Genomic DNA, 20705 nt, shown 5'->3' with positions numbered 1-20705 from the left:
GACGAGCCGATTCGTAAATTTTTCCGTCTCAACGGTAAGCTCATAACAGATTGTTCGACATTTCCCTACTTGCACGGGCGGAGGGTGGCGGCACAGGGTAATGTGGTTGCAGAGCTTTATAAAGATAAATGACCTGAGCAGGAAAATAAAAAACTACGCCGTTTTAGGAAAAGTAAAGGTACAATTTTCTTCGATTAGCACACACTAGCATAGACGGTTAAAGATACTCGTGGCGCCCATATATTTTTGGCTAAGGTATACAAGTATTTTGTTTTGAATAAGCATTCATCAAGCCTCTTTTTACAGAGCTACATTGTAGACATAATCACCACCTTGTACTGTGATCTGAAACTGAATTTACCTTCCGGACAAATTCAGATTCCTCTATAAATGAGGCCGAGTACAAAGACAGTTGCAAAATTAATCCTTCTTAAAATAGGTTTAGAGGTTAAATCAAGTCCTCAATCTCCGTTCATTACAATATTATTATGAGTCACTTATTTCTATTACTTAAGTCAAATTTAAGAATTAACTAAGGACCTATTCTTCAGGTCGACGGCTGTAAAGCAGAACGTAGCAGGATTTTTACTTTATTTTCTTTTTTTAAAAGAGTAAATTGTTACAACAATAGACCAGCGGGGATCGAACCCATGCCCGGCAAGTCCAATCCCTTTACAGTAGAGCTATTGACGCAATATACGAGTGTCTATGATTTAGTTACTCTGTGCGGTATATAACAAATTGTAGCGACGCGGCACCCGGCGCACGCGGGTAATGGGCCCGGTGATAATTTATTCCGTAATTAAACAAGCTACCCGTTACCGCTACCCACTACCCGCTACCGACTACCTGCTACCCGCTACGATACCCGCTACCCGACGCTCAGTTGCTCCGAACTCAATGACTAGCATGAATATTAAGATATTAACCAGCGTTATTTATGATTCGGTGGAATTTGCACAATTAACAGCAGAATATAATAATCATTGGGTTCTTATGGCCGACTCTTAAGAATGGAGTACAAACTAAACAGGAGTGATTTACAATCTTTGAAATACCTATTATGAAATTCTAGTTCTTTTTGAAATATGTTCCGACCAGTCTGTATTATGATCGCTATCACCCAAGTTGAAATCTAATATCTATTTGCGTTTACTGATAATAAATATATGACCGTTTTTGAAAATAAAAACATATTTTGAAATTATAAGATTTGTGATTTGAACCGTGATGACCTGCAGCAGGAGTCTAACAATCATAAGTCAATAAAATTATGTCTATCACATAACTAACTAGGCAATGAATTTTCCTTACAAGTCAAATATTTGAAGAACTGTTGAAAAGTAAGTACAAAATGTGCTATACATTTGTCTACTAATGTTGTAATATTGATACACATGTTCGTCCGTGCGTGTACAAGGGCCCGTGTTGACTCATTGAGGCGATGCCGTCTGCGCAAACACACATACAGACACACAAACAGTCTGCGCACAGTTTGTGGACCGCATAGCGCTGCGCAGTGGAAATCGGGTCAAGCTTTGTATTACATTTGCGTTGTTAATAAAGTAGAGTTTCCAGGCGGTTAATAATCTACACCTTTTATGTAGTAAGGTATTTGGAATCAACCCATATACGGCTCACTGCTGAGCTCGAGTCTCCTCTCAGAATGAGAGGGGTTAGGCCAATAGTCCACCACGCTGGCCCAATGCGGATTGGCAGACTTCACACACGCAGAAAATTAAGAAATTCTCTGGTGTTTAGGTTTTCTCACGATGTTTTCCTTCACCGATTGAGACCCGTGATATTGAATTACTTGATGGGGCCTGAAGGCTGACGCAGAGTAGATGGGTGGAACGAAGTTTTGGCTTGAGTGTATCAGTTCGGGCGTCCCCGAGATCGTGATTTAAAAACCTACGTCCGGATGACGTCAGAGATCGGGGACCTCGTCTTCGGCGAAGACGCTGGTAGCTTGTGTTTGTGTTGCCTGGGAAGCATTGTCGTTCGTTAGGACGTTAAATCGCTTGGCAGTACGTCGTTGCCGAAAAGATGGTAGTGCAAGACCAGACCTGAGCCAATATAGAACATAAAATCTCAAGCAAACCCGAACTCTGGGACTCGATCTCTCTGTTAAGTACCACAGTAGGTAATACAAAATTCGCACGAAGTGGACCTGAGCATTAATGAAGAATATTATTGTTTGCTTGGTCCGTTTAACTATAAAAAAATATTTAAAGCATGCACTAAATTCCCCTTCCCCTAAATAGTCTCACGGTAAGTGAATCGAACCCAGGACCTTCCAGAATTGTGTGCGGCTCCTTAACTGTGTTCGTCTTACTATTACGTACCTACTTAGTGTTCTTAATTTTATCATAGCATAAAACAAAGTCGCTTTCTGCCGTTTGTATGCTTCAATCATTTGAGCTTTGCAACAGATTTTTATGATCATTAGATAGTAATTCAAGAGGAAGGTTTATACTTAAGTATAGACAGGAAATATTTCTCATGACGAAGATATGATCCGCTAGTAGGTACAATCTAAATACATTCTTGTATATCCAATTGAATATTTAAGCAGAATACTATAAAACTGTTGTTCCGTCTGTCCGTGTGTGGGCTTTACGACATCGTTGCGCGGCTCACAAATATTCTCGTTTATTAAAATAGCGACATATTATCGTAAAAATATACTCAATTTCCCATACATTTTACATTCGCTTTCATAAATTTTATGTTAGAAATGTCTATAAAAATAAACATTGCCCGAGGCGTGCCGGTCGCATACCATAGATAAAGCAGCGTTTCGATTCACTCGTCGAAACGTTGTATAGAATTAATAACTTATTACCTAAGAAACAGAATAATTAAAAGGTCTAAAAGGTCAGGAGCATTTATAGGACACTGTTTAAGCGATAATCACTTTACGTCCCTAAAGATTAGAGCAAGTCACAAAGCGTTGAACTATTTCTACTGCTATTAACCCATAATAAGGTTTTCTTCTCAGGGACACTAGGTAGTCCATTTGATATGATAATAATTTTTAAACCTCTGCTCTATGCGTCTAAAGTTTTCTTCAATGATGTTGAAACTAGATGAGGTATTTTTTTCATATAGGAGACACTAAAGAACACTCTTGCGTCACGGCGTGACGGTGGAACTTCAACTTCGCGTCTTGTCCAATAAACAATTTAAATTGTATAAATACGAAATAATTTATAGAGGACAAATAGATACTAAACGGCGACATGAATTATTTACGCTTTTATCGAGTCGACGCCGACGGAACAGTATTTATGAGCCGAGATCATGGAACGCTGTACTATAATACGCACTAAGCTAAACATTTAGATATTAATTGTGTTAATAAAATAAAATAAGGACTAATGGAACGAGTTTGCTTTGCAGCGATATAATGCAACCTACAACAATGCTGCAAGTCTGCTTACGACAAATGATAACAATCTTTTTATTTATAGATTTCTAACGTAACCGAATCATCACGGGGATATCATTATATTTATTTTATTTTTCATTTATTTTGGTAATTAAAAGTGTTCGCGTTATTTTTTCTTTTTTGTTTGTAATTTCATTGAAATTATTTTGTTATTGTGACTGATTGTATTTATCTTTTTCTTAATTTCATTCCATTTATTTTGATAATTGTGACTGTATTTTTCTTTTATTTTTTACCATGTATAATATTTGCACACTATTAATTTAGTTGAATGTTGTAAAAAACAATAATTCTTGAAAATAAACGATTATTATTATTACCAGTACCCCTCGGTTTCAAAGTCACAAAATCAAAGTCTAAGACTTACAGGAGACGTCTTCAGGGATATGATTTTTCCCTTCGTTCTTCTACTCGTAGCTCGGGCTCGACTGTGGTAGAGCCTCAGCGTTCCGCACAGCCTCGCGACGTTGCTGCAGTCACTTAGGAGCCTGAAACAGATACGTATACAATCAGAACGAGAATAACTCTTTCTGGTTCAGTAACTTTCTGAAGAGTTTGTTTGTTTGCTTGAACGCGCGAATCTTAGGAACTACTGGTCCGATTTTTTAGAATAGAAGAATAGAAATCATTTACTTGTTAACACAACACATAACTACATAATAACTTAAGACTAATACATTTACATCGTAATAATAACTTAAAACTAATACATATATATATATATATATATATAATTGAAAAATTCTTTTAATGTTAGATAGCCCATTTATCGAGAAAGGCTATAGGCTACATATTGTCCTCTTATTTCTAAGGGAACGGGAACTGAACGGGAAATCAACTATATTCCGAAAGTAGAACATACTATACCAACAGTAAGTTTGCATAATGAAGACGTTAAATGAACTTTGACTTCAGATTTAATTTATAATCGTTATTGATAGCATGTATGGCTTGTGACGTGATAGCCCAGTGGATATGCCTCTGCCTTCGTTTCGGAGGGCGTAGGTTCGAATCCGGTCCAGGGCATGCGCCTCCAACTTTTCAGTTATGTGCATTTTAAGAAATTAAATACCACGTGTCTCAAACGGTAAAGGAAAAACATCGCGAGGAAACCTGCATGCCTGAGAATTTTCTTAACTCTCTACGTGTGTGAAGTCTGCCAATCCGCATTGGGCCAGCGTGGTGGACTAAGGCCTAATCTTTCATTCTGAGCGGACACTCGTGCTCAACAATAAGGCGAATATGAGTTGTTAATGGTGATGATGCTGATGTATAACTTGAATGAATGACAAAAGTATGGTCAGAATAGTCATTCATTCACGCCTGTATCCATGTCTAGGACTCAGTAGGTTATGCCCAACGGTTACGAGGATATCTATACACATTCCATACGTTGCGTTCTATTACAATATAATTTCCCACTTAATAAAGACCTCAACACATAAGAACTTGTTTCAGAAATTCAAAGAAAGGGATAACATTGGTATTGACTTAGAGATCTTGGTAAGCTGGCCAGGCTCCTCGATGTAAATGATGCAGTCGGTTGGTATCGATTAGTATTCGAGCGATGCGTGGTTACGTGATGGGAGAATCGATATATTAATCATGTAATTCATTCGAGTTAACTATAGGTGAGCGTGTTAAAGCTTGCGGTCCAGACGTGTGGTTAAACATTATAGATTTACGCTCTCCGTGGCCCTAAAAGGAAGTAAAGTTAAGTAGGTATGTTAGTATCAACCATACTCCGTACCGACTCCGAAATTTATGGTATCAATTAAACATATTATTTATATACATTATAATTCACTATCCTAAGGTTCTATAAACTAATTTATGACACCTAATAGTCTTGTAGAAGTCTCAGGTTCGTTTTCTATGTCTAATGCCCTAATCTACAGTGAAGAAACAGAGAGTGCGCCAGAGTTTTCGCATCGTTATCAACCCATATTCGACTCACTGCTGAGCTCGAGTCTCCTCTCAGAATGAGAGGGGTTAGGCCAATAGTCCACCACGCTGGCCAAATGCGGATTGGCAGACTTCACACACGCAGAGAATTAAGAAAATTCTCTGGTATGCAGGTTTCCTCACGACGATTTCCTTCACCGTTTGAGATACGTGATATCTAATTTCTTAAAATGCATACAACTGAAAAGTTGGAGGTGCATGCCTCGGACCGGATTCGAACCCAAACCCCCCGGGATTGGAGGCAGAGGTTATCCGCTGAGCTATCAGGGCTCTTAACTAGTTTCAACATTAATATCCTAAAGAAATTCGTTCGTTAATTTACTTATACATACAGCAAGCATTTTATAATGATATGATATATGTATAGAAATATTTCAGTTTGATAAATATCAGTTAAATTTATGTATAGTTTATCTTTACACAAATCGAATCGAAATGAATATAATAAATCACAAATTCAATGCATTTCAATAAGAGAATAAGTTTATATTGATATTATATATTTGCAAGCCGTTATTGGTCTACGTCTGGGTTCACTTTATTTTACAAACGAAAATAATTAAACTTCAATTTATTTAGGCATGAATTTATTGAATTTACTTGTAGATACATAAATCAGTGTGATGTCGCATATAAAGTAAGGGTATATAGGTTGAACTACAATACTTTGCTAATAAAGCTTCGTTAATTTTATTGGATTTTTCTTCCTTCCAAGAGAATTTTCTCAGCAATCCGGCATGTCGTTCATCGCTTGCTGGTGATAGATCGCTGTTACGAAGAGCACGTTATGTTGCCAGTCTCGATCATTAGACAACTTCTGATAGTGATTGTTATTTCTAAATCAAGCATTTTGTGGGCCCGACAATGCAAATTCTAGAAGCATGGTGACTCTGCTCAAAATTACTTCTCCTTTAAGATGAGGTCTAGCATTGAAATCAGTGATGAAGATGATGTCTCGATTGCCCCACTGGTCGGTTTCTGGACTAGAAATTAACATACAAACAGACATTCTGTTTATATTTATATATATTCAAAATAAGCGTAGCTGCCCGAATGACACCCAGTCGCAAAGTTTATGCGATTTATACAGAATTTTACGATTACGTCCAATAAAACGAATACGTCGCAACACCGCGCAGGTCGGCCATTTTCGATTTCGAAATAAACTATATAAATTCAAATTTGGCGCCAACGAGCTTTTGTAATGCAAACAAAGTATTTTAAAAGCGTCGATTGTGAAAAAGCGATTTGTTATTTCACCGGCGCGGTGGCAACTCGGTAGCTTTTGGACTATTATCCGGCAAACGAGGCGTTTGGGCTGTTAGCGGACATTACATACATAATAGATGCGATGTTGATTCCCAATAGCATTACATTCTATCACGTAGCGGCAGCCGCTAACATTTTACACTGGCTACTTTTAAAGTGAATGTATGACTGTTGTCAGTAAAATACAGTCTATTTAAAATATTTTTGTATTTAAGTAATATTCCCCTAAAACTAAGCGAATTGTAGATACTTGAGTATGACTAGTATAGTCTAATGGATAAGTATCGAACTATCGATACCTATCCATTATACTATACTACTACTTCTCGATTTGAATACGAACTCGTAGTCCGGAAGATATTAAGGCTTTATTATTTACCTACTTACTAAAATATACTGTAATACAACTTGAAATGAATGAAATGAAAAATGAAAATGAAAGGTGCATATGTCACAGACAATTATTGTTTTGCATACATAAGTAACTAGCGGACGCCCGCGACTTCGTCCGCCCTTAAACCTCTTTAATCGGGCCCTATTGCAAAATCCGATCTTAGCGGATACCTACTAACTATAGACTAACTCCCTGCCAAATTTCATTTTTGTCTGTCAAACAGTATTACTGTGTTTAAATTTTAATCATACCCTTAAAATTTAAACACAGTAATACTGTTTGACCTGAATAGACATGGATATACAGTGTCTTGGATGATTTGTAACAATAGACCTCAATCTACTTACTACTGTCAAAAAATGAGTATAAACGTAAATATACGTTTCGTGGAAGCTTTGCTGAGTCTTCGACGGTGACCGTATCGGTCTGCGGACAATGGCGACAACAAAAGCACAGCGAGACATGTTGACTTAGTACAGCGCGACAGCGCGCCCACACACACACACTAGTGAAAAGATTTGACTCACGAAATAGATGCAATTCACTTCATCTCGCTGCTAATAATGTGCCAGCATGTTCTCTATTTAACTCTTCAATGACCGAATTTTTAAAAAAAGCCGTTATAAAAATAATGACAGGGACAAAGCAGGTATGGCTTAGCGTCGTGGATACGCAAAAAAATTGTAATTCGAAAAAATAGAACATTTTTTAAATTAACCAATATTCTATTTTCTCCTCCAACTAAGTGGACTTTTCGGGTCTGAGACTGGTCGCTAAATCATGAAGTTATTGCAAGCTTTAGCTTAAACGATCTTAATTATTTCATTCAACATCAGTTGAGATTGATTCCAGCACTTTGTCCTATATAAAAAGTCATCAGAAATGAGGAGATCCGCAGATGAACCAAAGTCACCGACATAGCTCAACGAGTTGCGAAGCTGAAGTGGCAATGGGCGGGGCACATAGTTCGAAGAGCCGATGGACGTTGGGGTCCCAAAGTGCTGGAATGGCGACCCCGCACTAGTAAGCGCAGTGTTGGCCGACCCCCCACCAGGTGGACTGACGACATCAAGCGAGCCGCAGGGATTCGCTGGATGCACGTGGCTCAGTATCGTGATGTTTGGGAGTCCCTACAAAAGGCCTATGTCCTGCAGTGGACGTCCATCGGCTGATATGATGATGATGATGAAAAGGAAGTAATCCTACTAATATTATAAACACGAAAGTTTGTATGGTTGTTTGTTTAGATGTTTGTTTGAATGTTTGTTAATCTTTAACGCCGTTACTACTCAAGCGATTTGGCTGAAATATAGAATGGAAATATATTTTAACCTTGGATTAACACATAAGCTACTTTTTATCCCGGAAAAGTCCACTTCCCGCGGGATTTGTGAATTGAATTCCACGCGAAAGAAGTCGCGGGCGTCCGCTAGTATTTAATATTTCAAGTGAATGTCTCACTAGTGCTGTCAAAATAAAAGTAATGTCGCCGCTTCTATCGGTGCAGAGACAAGATGGAGTGTTGTGTTATGATGGAGCGATGCGCCGGACCGCGGGACAACTGCGTTAAACATGGCGACACTTCCGACCATTTGCCGTGCCATCAATAAAATACCTTTCTACTGAACAACTCAATGTATAGCTTACTACACAAACATGTCTTATCTCTATCTAATATGAAAACCGCATTCAAAGTTAAAGTCAAAATTCATTTATTTCAAATAGGCTCAGCTTAATAGCTCTTTCGAAACATCAGGTAATAATATTAAACTTAAGATAATGGTGACAATAATCATTCGAAAACTTTAAATTAAAGTTACGAGGGTTCCAAACGCGCCTTGGTCCAAGAAGAGCCCATAAAAATCTCAGCCAAGGTTTATTATTTTTATTTATCACCATTTTACAAACTTATTTAAAACTAAGCAGACAATCGTATTATACCAGTTTATTATATATTTATTATTATACCGTATTACAGTTTAACACCAAGCTTTTTTATCATTTAAATACTCACTAATATAATCATACTACATTGAAATCCGTTGTGTAGTTTAAAAGAATTAAGATGGTGGGAAGTGATTTTGTTTTATAATTTTTTTCTTTTCAGGAATGAATTCAGGTTTGCAATGAAATAACTAAACTAAATAAATAAAATAAAAAAAACATTTGGGTTTAACTTAAACATCCATACAAAAAAGCTTTATACATAGTAGCGATAAAGACGAAAAATTTTCATGTGTTCAAAGCAGGCTTTTGAATTGTTGATTCATTTCATCTTAATCATCAGCATCCTCATCATTCGTTTCAGATACGCTACAGTATATAAAATCTTAAACGCCGAATTGAGAACCAGGAATCGGTTATAAAGAACGAGGTTTCTGTTTTCAACTCAAATACTCGTACCAAATGAAACAGGTATTACCTTTATACTAAACATCCCCGTTCTTCAATCCAATCCAATTTGGCGAGGAATTACGTTATTGAAAGTCAGTTAAAAACAAACCAAACTAAAATAAATACTAACAGTGATAGTGCAACGTTATTCTTTTAATATTTTTTTTTAAATCGATTATTTTTGTGCGCGAATCGGCGGCTCGTGACAGATTGAGTCGATTAGAGCGTATTCGTGCTCGCTGGATTCTTTAATTGGAATGAATACGGGGAACGCCGGGGCGAGGGTTCTTTTTCTGTCCGGGACACGCTCGTTAGCCGGACTCCGGGACCGGGGCCGCGTCACTATCAGGACGCCTCATTATTGCGGATTGATCGCACAACACTACGAACATACTCCGACATCACGACTTAATGTATTTTATTTAAATTCCTTGCTTCTTTTTTATTTAAAGTTTTTTTTTATATATTTTTATTTTTATATACTTAATCAGTATTCCCATTGTACTCCAACTAGTCGGAAAGTTTTGTGTTATGTGTGGGAACCTGCAACAATAGTCCTGCAAGCGGGGATCGAACCACGACCTCTCGGTGATGACTCCACTGGTCCACTGGTTTCGTATCACGAGTCCTGGGTTTGAGTCCTACGTCGGGCTGACAAATACTGAACGTTATTTCTTTTACCCCGAGTCTCGAAGAGCTGAAGCCGACGGTCCCGGCTAATTTGACCTAACTTATTATTCCTGATATAGTATTCTTTATAATTACATCAGACAGTGACGGCAAAAGGGTTTAACATTATCAGTATCACTCTAAAGCATTTTTCAGATAGCATGGGTACGGTGACAGTTGCATGTATGACGTTCATAGTACATACTGTTATCGTGAATCGCGGCAAACTTGCAAGAGTGGACCGAACTGTCACCCGCACCAACCTACATAAGACGAACTAAGCCCGCAAACCCGCATTGTAGCAGTGTGGTGAGTCTAAGCTCCTTATCCCCTCTCCTATAAGAAGGCTCAGTGCGTCGCTAGTTATCTTTTAAATACGAACTAGACCATTAAGTTTTAAAAGACTAGATGAATAACGAAATATTAATCGTTGTTCTAAGAATTTTCTTATATCTTGATTTCGCTCACAGCTAAGTATTAATAATCCTCAGTGACAGGTAGAGCCTGTGTCATAAAACTGTAGTCGCGTCAAAACATACCATTTGTCATAGTCGTCGCTGTCATACGCTCCCTCCCCCCGTGTCCCGCGTGACAGGTGTGTCTTGTAACGCTCTGATGGAAACCCACGACAAGCGGGAACGAATAAAATGACATAAAACCAAAGAGAGATGAAAAAAGCGCGAGCGAGAGACTGTGTGTACAGGTTCCGTACATAATGTGAAAAATAACAACAAATATTTAATTAGTGTGTTCCCACTTTTATTTATTTCTCCTTTTTTTTTATTTTTTAACAAAAAATACAAAATACTATTAAAAACTTTTAAAAAAATATATTATTAGATACTTAATTTTACTTAATAAATAGGAAAATTTTACTATATGTTACTTTTAGATGTACTAAAACGTTAAACTAGTTGTTAACTAATATTTTTGTCGAACGCTCCGTTTGTAAAGGATTTGTCAACGTGACGACATGAAACAGTTGAAATATAGACCAGCATCTTCAACAGCGTTTTGGCTTGTATTTTCAAAAAAAATATTTAAAATGTTTTTAATCTAGTAGAACGATAATAAATAATTTAAGACCATAGAAAAAGGGTCAACTAGCCTATTGTAATAGAGGATTATTAACATGTCTAAACAAAACGTAACGCTCGGGTACGGAACCCTAAAAAATTGAAAAAGCAACTTTCCCGGAATGGGTCGCGAGCACGTGAGATATTTGTCGTGATAATATTAGCCGCGGCCTTCCCTGAACCGGCGGCGGAGAGGCGCTGGGACATATTAATTGATAGATATAATAGAACAGTGGGACGTCTGTGCGTGTACACAGGACATGTCGGTGTTTGCCCGACCACCTGATGGTGAAACTGTTTTGGGAAAGTGCTGCACAATGCGTATCTGAGGTCTCGTCAAACGAATAATCATCTAACTAAATATACGAGTAACTATCGTACAATAGCTTCTTCTTTTGCCCAGTTATGCTAGCGACGAGCGGTCAATTATTCTCACGTTTTTGTAGCGCCCACGACTATAATTGTTCGTGTGTTGGTCACTGCGTACATGACTTGTATAGTTTGCCGCGTACTGCCGTTTGCTTTTCAGAAACGTGAGATTAATTGACCGACAATGGCGATCTTTAGTTTGTGACTTTCGGGTCACAAGGTCCTCAGGATCAGGCACCAAATACTCAGTTTATATTTCTTCTAAGATATTTTTAGTAAAAAATCTCAATTAGAAGTTAGTAAGATGGTGCCCCGTGCCTCGGAGAATACGATAAGCCATCGGCCCCGGTCATTATCTTTAAAATTTTGTTAGGGGATGTTACAAAGTCAAAGCATTTGAGCAGTCTGGTGGGTCTGAGCTCCATATTTCTTCTCCTATTAGTTAGTTAGTTGCAGACCTTTAAAAATTAGGCTAATGTTGATAGCGCGTATTTGTTTATAACATTTCTAAGAAATCAACTTATACATAACTTATGACAGATATTTATAGAATTTGTCACAACCGGCAATCGAACCCGCGGAATGCAATGAAGAAGCAGGCAATGTTACCGAAGCGTCCTTCCGTCCACAAATTACACGAATAACCGATAGATCGCTCGATAAAGAAGATTTACGACAGATCATTGCGAGCGGGAAATCGCAAAAACATTACGCGTTCTAACTGAATGTTAAAAAGTTACTACATTAGACTGATCGCACATTCGTCACACCATGTATAGATGATTCTTTCGCATAATATGGGATAAACAAGAAAACAAAAATCATCCCTTTAGATTTAGGGGAAAAAAATATTTGTCATACAAATATTTTCTTTTTAATTTTGATGGTGTCGGATTTATATTAATCATTAACGCTCAGCCTATTTTACCTACTACAGGGCAATGCTTCCTTCGTTAAAGGAGAGAGGTAATAGAGCTTTAATGGAGGTTGACGGGGTTGGTGATTTAACGTTAAATTCTTTAACGACTACAATCAGATGCTAACGATAATGACAAGTAACACCTTCAGATTTCGAATTCCGTGCTAAGAATATTTATATAAAATTTCTACTAACGAATAGACTCGCACATACACGACGGTTACGTGATAAGATTTATCGTGGTAAGTAACTTTCAAATACTTATGTATTACATACTATTTTAAAATACTGTTTTTTAAGTATTAATATTCTCTTAGCTAAAGCGCGGAAAGACGGGCATACGGACAGACAGACATGGCAAATCTTATAGTTCCTTGTTGATTACGGAACCCCAAAAACATCGATTTTATTTACCGATCGAGTGAATGTGCGCGCAGCACTATGTCGGAGTGGCAGCGCATCAGTATTCACAGCGCGAGCAGCACTCTCACGTTTTGGAGCTAAACACGACGAGCTCCCAAATGTTTTAACGTTGAACTACTGTAGCTTCGACCGATTTAACCGAATTAACTAAATGAGGGCTTTAACTATTCAGTGGGATTTGTCTCTCTAAGTTAACACACATATTGATATAACCAATGAGTTAAAAGGTCGTTGGACACAATAGCAACGCAAGTAGGCAAAAATGTAAGCAACCTACAACAGCAAGACATTGCTAGCGTTTAAATAATATAATAAAATATATATACTGTTTGAAACACGTTCCCCGTGTTCACTGGCGCAACATTATCATGTATAGCCTGATTTTACAGTACTGTATTTAGATACAGGAACGGAAACGGAAAGATTTTTTCAATTCAAGTCAAAAGACTACCTCAATGATGATATGATATGAGATAGTCTATGTGGATTCGGATCACAAGGTCTTGGGTTCGAATTCTGAGCTGTATGAGATATTGACCTTTTCTTACTTCTCTATGTTACACCCCTGTGCCCTGGAGAGCACATTAATATTCGGTAATTATAATTAACATCTGATAGTGGTAATTAATGAATTTGGACACAATATTCACGGGTCGTTAATATGGGGCTGGTATTGATGATCTATTTAAATATAAAAGCTGTGTAAATATGAACATGAAAGTTTGACAAACATAGACCACAATGCTAGCCACTCACCATCCAACAACTTCAGTCTACATGATGTCATGCACATAGCGACCAACACACGATCAGTTTTATCTGATGTTCTGCCGTTAGCGCTGCTCTTGGACTTATTGGATGGCTAGCATTAGAATAAACGTACCCATCGTATACGTGCCATAGATATATTACAATGCTTATATTCGCGCCATTTAGTTTTTTAGTGTCGTCTGTGCCGAGACGGCAGGCCAGCAGATAGAGGCAGATAGTGGCAGCGCCTCCGCCACCTCCCAGATGACAGTTATTGCACCCACGACTTATGGCTCGCAGACCCTGTATCGGCACGGGCAGAATTACTCTGTAGACAAAGTCACAAATGCGACTTTTTGTTTTATTGTTGTTTTTAAGGCGGGGTTGCGACTATTTGTTTCATTATGGTTTCTTTATGTTCCGCCTGTGACTATTTGCTTATTTCGGTTTTAAACTTTATTTTGCATTTTATAAGTTGAATAACTATTTTATTTAAATTGAAATTTAATTTAATCAAATCATGAACAGATAACAGTTAATGCTTTGTTTAAGATTTTTTACGTTCCACAAATCCGAATTTCACAGGAATCATTAGAAAGACAATTATTTGTCCTTTCCGTTCTTTCAAACATAAAAAAGACAAGTAAGTGAAACAGAAAATTTACAGTGTGAGAAATAGAGTACAGAACGGTATACTTAGCGTAAAAGTGTCTCGAAATCGAAATCTCTTCAACGCAACCTTAGGTTTGGAAAACATCTGGACACAACTTTCAGGTTCAGAATACAGTTTATTTTGTATAATAATATAAACTTTATGAATATGTCAAATACTGAATACAGATTTTAAAACCCAAGGAACGAGTTAGTATATTTTGTCGCACAACAAAACGCAAGTGCGGTTCTAGTAAGTTAGTATTGGCATCTCTCCAGGCAGTAAAGGATACGACCCTACGCATCCGATATTAATTCATTCGTCTCAGCTAAAAACATCATACTTCGCCGATAACGTGCCGCGCTGAGCAGGCGGAATGGATTTATTGCACTTTTGCTCCGTGCAATTTAAAAGGAAATATCGAGTCAAATAAATTCTTGTAATAGTTTTGACTAACCCTTCTACTGCAGTTGCGTTTGGCATATAATATGTGTGGTATGTAATAAGGCGCTTGTTAAAAGAAAATACGTGTTATTGATCTTGCATTTGTTCATGTACAATTGAAGTTATAAATTAATTTATGTAATATTATGTAACTACACTTATGTAACAACAGTCTTACAGTCATATTAATAAAGGCTTTTAAAAAAAGGATATATGGCACATCTCTTATAATATGTGATCAACATTCTCGTTCTCTTCCAGTTAGTCGGAAAGACTGAGTTAGGAGTGGATACGACACAGTCCAGCGGCCGGGAATCGAACCCATGACCTTTGGCCATATGATTCCGAGACTCTGCAATGACGTATTGGCAACGGATATCACCTATCGGTACCATTTCGTGTAAACCCTAACTTAGAATATGCATATGTATAAGTTTAAAATACTAACACGATGGGCTGATCAGATAACAAAGAATAAGAAGACGTATTTATTATATACACGCTAATGAAAATGGCCACCTAACGAAACCGGTGAAAAACTCCCGTTCGAATTTGAGATTATATAAGGATCACAAAATGAAGGAACGACTGCAGAGAGTTTGTCTATGAAGTTAAGTTTTAATTCTTTTTGTCTTTTTTTGTTTCGTTCATATTCAGGAGACGAAGAACGAAAGCCGACTTTAACTCAATATTTTGACAAATCCATTCCTAAACGTAACAAACAATGGAGGAATTTTCGGAATTAAATAAAGCGTGAATCCAAAAACCATTCGAAACTGTGCATTTCAAAAAGAAATGCAACAAAAAAAACCGCGTTGCCGGCCGCCTGTTGTGTAAACATCCGACGGGCGGATGAATTCGAATTTCGAACGCCTCGGCGGGACGCCATATTGTTATTTTTTTGGCATTTGGCGGGAAGATTTATGAGTAGTGACAAAGTCAATTTCATGGGACGGCGCTGGCCTGATAAGGCACGCCTGCTTGAGACGCTTCGATGGAATTTGGCATGGGCTTTTATCTCAAATTGTCCCTAAGTAAACATTTTACCTGCCAATTGTGATAAATTGTTTCCGCCATTTTGCGGACCTATTGTCAACTTAACAATTCAATTTCTGAGCCCTAATGAAGCCACTTTAAATCAACGTAAAGACATTTTTTTTGACAGAAAGAAATTACTTGGTAGTCGATGTTTATGGTTGAAGTCTAACATCGATCAGTCTTGATGAATGTTTCGGATGCGGGCTTGAGCAACTAAAGCCAAAGATGATGGTTCATTTCATTTCAAAATTGTGTCAAAGTAAATAATAATATTGCAGTAATGTAAAAGTTTAAATACTTAACAAAATATAAATAAAATAATGTTACACTACATCTAATAATTTCTCCTCCACAGAAAAATCAAAGTCACCGATATAGCAATTAAGGCGTGAAGCTAAAGTGGTAATGGGTTGGACACATAGACTGAAGAGCCGACAATCGTTGGGGTCCCAAGATAAAGGTTCCTAGAATGGCGATTCCGAAACGGAAGCGCATGTCGACCTCCCATTGGATGTCATCTAGCGGGTTACAGGGAGACGCTATAATTGTACTGGCGGCTCAGTATCGTGGTGTTTGGAAAACCTTTCAAGAGCCTTTTGTCCAGCTGTGAACAACCATCTGCTGATGATAATGAACATAAATTTGTCCTCAAAAGTCTAATGTGATCCATAGGGAAAGGATCGAATGTTAGGCCTCTCTGATTTGACTTCTCCATCAATTACTGGAGCTATTGAGGTTTCATAATGTTTTCCTTAGTTCTCTGCGTGTGTGAAGTCTGCCAATCAGCATTGGGCCAGCGTGGTGGACTATTGGCCTAACCCCTCTCATTCTGAGAAGATATCCAAGCGCAGCAGTGTGCCGAATATGGGTTGATAACGACAAATGTTACTACTTACTTAACACGTTTCGTTGATCGACAAGGAATTTATCTGGAAATGTAAAAAAAGTAATGCCTCATAAACCAGTGGCACGTGTAATACGAACGTTTAATTTTAACTGCGCGGTTTGTTGTGGCGCATTTAACGACCGGCCGCGAGCCGGTTCATTTTAAACCCTATTTTAAAACGTTGGTTTGTACCTACGGATGTTATAATTATGGGGATTAATTTCTCCCATTAATTAGCATGAGAACAAGTTTTTATCTTTTCGAGACTTTGGTTGCATTTTGAGTTGGAAGGTAAATTACGCAGTAATCCTGATTTACTCAAGTTTACTATTCTATCGAATTTTGTATACTTTTGACTTGTGTAAGTAAAACGTAGGTAATTGACTAACCGCAAACATGCAATAATATTGTCAGTTAAAGATTGTAAGCCATACCTCGGCTATATTATTATTACAGCAACTATTATTGTGCATGTGAAGGAAACATTGAAGATCAGCTAACTAAAGTATATTAATGTATCGGATATAATATGCGTTACTTATCAAAAACATGAGAGGACTCAAACTTAGTAATTTTATTCAACGTAGATACTCTGTAGTCTTTTATCTACTTATTCATAATTAATTTCAGCCTCCATGCAGTAAATACATCCAGAATTATTCACAATAATTTAAAATGTTCAAACACTCGTACTTTACACACGATTATGGAATTATCACAGGAAACACGCTCGTAATTTCCTGCGATAATGGAAATTTGAATCTGAGTGGGATGAAACAGTTTTACCAATTACGCTTATCTTAAACGGTTTACCGATTACGCGTACAGAAGTGATGTTTTTATATATTTACCCAATACCCGTCTACCTACATACATTTATTTTATCTTTTTTCTGGTTGCAGAGGCGTTGATTTAAAAACGTTTGTTGGTAAACAGTGCACATCGAGTATGGCTTTAGTATAGGTTAAATTCTAGACATTGTGAAGAACACTTATAGGGACATTATTATCATTAGCAAATAATAGCATTATTTCAACTAAAACCCGCTATTATTTACGTAATTTCGTTGAAATAACTATGGAAGATCATAATTACGAAAATACGATGAAAAACCAATTAGTGACTTATTATTTGGATGGTAGACCGAGTTAATAACCTTGCAGGCCGCTCTTCTTAATGACGGGGATTCGGAGTTTAGTGATAGAGATAGAGCTCCATAAGGAGGGCGGCATTCTGTAATCATCATTATCAACCCATATTCGGCTCAATGCTGAGCTCGAGTCTCTTCTCAGAATGAGAGGGGTTAGGCCAATATAGTCCACCACGCTGGCCTAATGCGGATTGGCAGACTTCACACACGCAGATAATTATGAAAATTCTCTGGTATGCAGGTTTCCTCACGATGTTTATCCTTCACCATTTAAGATGAGTGATATTTAATTTCTTAAAATGCACACAACTGAAAAGTTGGACGTGCATGCCCCGGACCGGATTTGAACCTACACCCTCTGGATTCGGAGGCAGAGGTCATATCTATATTCTGTAATCACCAGATATTGGGTTAGATTCACTATTATAATGACCCAGTTATCGAATCTAGATCCAGATCCGATTCCAAGTTCCATGCATGCGAAGTGTTGCTTTGAAAAGTCGATGGTTTTTCACTCACTATCATATCATGTCAGCTACTGACGATCAAATCAATCAACTGATCGTGGTAGGTCGTGCTCGGAATGATGTCATGCACATCGCTACCAACACACGATCAGTTTTATCGGACGTCAAACCGTTAGCGCTGCAGGCATGTGAAATTACTTACTCGTCAGTGGCTGACATCAAGTGAACTATCTGCTTGTTCAACCAATTATTACTATGACATAAAAAACATAACTTGCATGGGTTACCAGTGTTTCCAGTAGGTACTCCAGTCCCTTGAAACATAAGTGACTCAACTATACGTTTTGTCGTATATCTCCCGAACTTTTTATTACTGTAAGTATACACAAATATATTACAGTCGTTTGTCGTTTAAATCTCGACTGGGATCTAATCGTAGCTATATTTTACCGGAACTGTATTGAAAGTTTGCCAGATAAAGTTCGTGTGCCTCCTTTTAACTTTAACTACGACCTATAGAGTCCCATTGTTTTCGGTTACATTTTTTATACTAAAGTTTGACTGTCAATTGGAAATAAAATCAACTAAAATTATTATTACTTTATCATGAAGCACCAAATAGTTTGCCATGACATTTAAGCTCAAACTTGTTGAGCATATCTTGTTTAGTTTACGAGTTCGTTTGATCACCTTTCGACTCCACCCTCATGGACCTACTATATATACTTACCTATCATAACATCAGGTAAAAAGGCAACAAGCTAACTTGTTATTGAGCACAAAAAAAGCTCACGTTATAAATATGCAATTCCAAACATGATTCGTCAAATTAAAATACGTAAAAGTAAATACACGTATCTTGAATACATGTATCCAAGATACGTGTATTTAAAAAAAAAATGAACCCACACGTATCCCTCGGCGTCCTCTGAGTACATCCTTATTGCGTGTCACATTAAAAATAATGTCAAAAATGTTTCAAAACTAACACGAGATGGGTGGCATGGAGAGCAGGCAGACTATGTTTTATGTTTCGTAAATCTTGTGCTTAAATATAAACGCCTTCGCACGCCTCCTTGAGAAATTGATTGTCATTGTCGATCCTTGGCGCTACTGCTGGAACTCGATTAAATCTCATCTCACTATTTACTCGGAGTCGATCGAGGCAAATTAGTAACATCTAAGGTTACTAAACTTTATTAGGTAGTAAGAGATAATTTAGATCTAACTTAGCCTTCTTTTTGGAAGTTGGATCTAAGCCGCATTCGAATCATGAAGTCAGCAAAATGATATTGAGCTTTTCTTTCAAAGAAACAACCCTGAATCAAACTTGGTGATGTTAAGTGAGTAAGGTTCATGGGTTTCACTTATTATTTATATGGTTGTTAATTAGATTCGAGCATTGATATCATAATAGAATGACCACCAACCCGCATTCAAGCAGCAATTAAAATAGATATATATTATGATCATAACCGATGCATAGATTTATAAAAAAACATAAATAGTAAAACAAACAAATGGTAACGCCTCTACGTGAGTAATATTTAAAATATATGATTATTTTATTGGTTCCCAGCCCGCATGGTCGCGGGGCGCTGCTCGGAGACAAAACCCGTTCCCGTCTGGCGTGTTTGTTTTCGTTGGCGAGAAACATTTGTCACGGAATGACAGGACAACCCTTTGAATGACGTATTTATGTGTTGTTTAAATGTAACTTGGTAATTGTACGAGTAGATAGATCCGGTCGAGACTTAAAAAAATCTAAAATTAAAGTTAATAAAATCTTTATTAAAGTAATTAAAGTTAATTACTCTGTAAAGTATTCTGTAGCTCTGTATAACAAATCAAAATATTATTAAAATGTTTAAACAGTTTTTTACACACATCATTTGCATATTACCATAGAGTAAGAGTGTATTTAAACACTTTGCATACTTATTGTGTTTTTTTCTGTTGCTTTGTTTGTGACTCGACATCAATACTAGCGGACGCCCGCGACTTCATCCATGTGAAACATATTTTTATAGTAATCCCGTGAGAACCGAGGATTTTTCCGGGATAAAAAGTACATGTTGCTTCAATAATTTCTTAATTTTTAGTACCATTAAAATCGGCTGAGCTTTTCTAAAATTAGCTCCGACAAACAGATAAAAAAATTAAAAAGTGCGTTGTGTTTTACGCTTATTGTTGAATATCAATAAGCGTATTATACTTTAAAAAAAAAATGGAACCAGACGTATTTCAGTTATTTTAATTTTAACACAAAATTAATGAATCGATTTTCATGAAAATGATATGGGACCAATCTGGAAGTAAAATCTGTTAATCTGTCTCTTTCAAACAAAAAAAGAATTTTCAAAATTGGGTAATAAATGACAAAGTTATT

The 20705-nt window shown here is 37.2% G+C and overlaps 1 long non-coding RNA gene across 1 annotated transcript in view; it reads right to left on the bottom strand.

The window, feature by feature from the left end:
- Positions 1 to 3827: 3827 nt before the first annotated feature.
- Positions 3828 to 20705, bottom strand: part of LOC128198800 (uncharacterized) — a 67950-nt gene continuing 51072 nt past the window's right edge. The window contains exon 3 of the long non-coding RNA XR_008251502.1: positions 3828 to 3939. This is a non-coding gene — a long non-coding RNA (uncharacterized LOC128198800). The remainder of the gene's footprint in view (positions 3940 to 20705) is intronic.

Source organism: Bicyclus anynana, chromosome 15, assembly GCF_947172395.1.
Source record: "Bicyclus anynana chromosome 15, ilBicAnyn1.1, whole genome shotgun sequence".
In the NCBI taxonomy this organism is placed as follows: Eukaryota; Metazoa; Arthropoda; class Insecta; order Lepidoptera; family Nymphalidae; genus Bicyclus; species Bicyclus anynana.
This window is presented reverse-complemented; position numbering and strand designations above follow the sequence as displayed.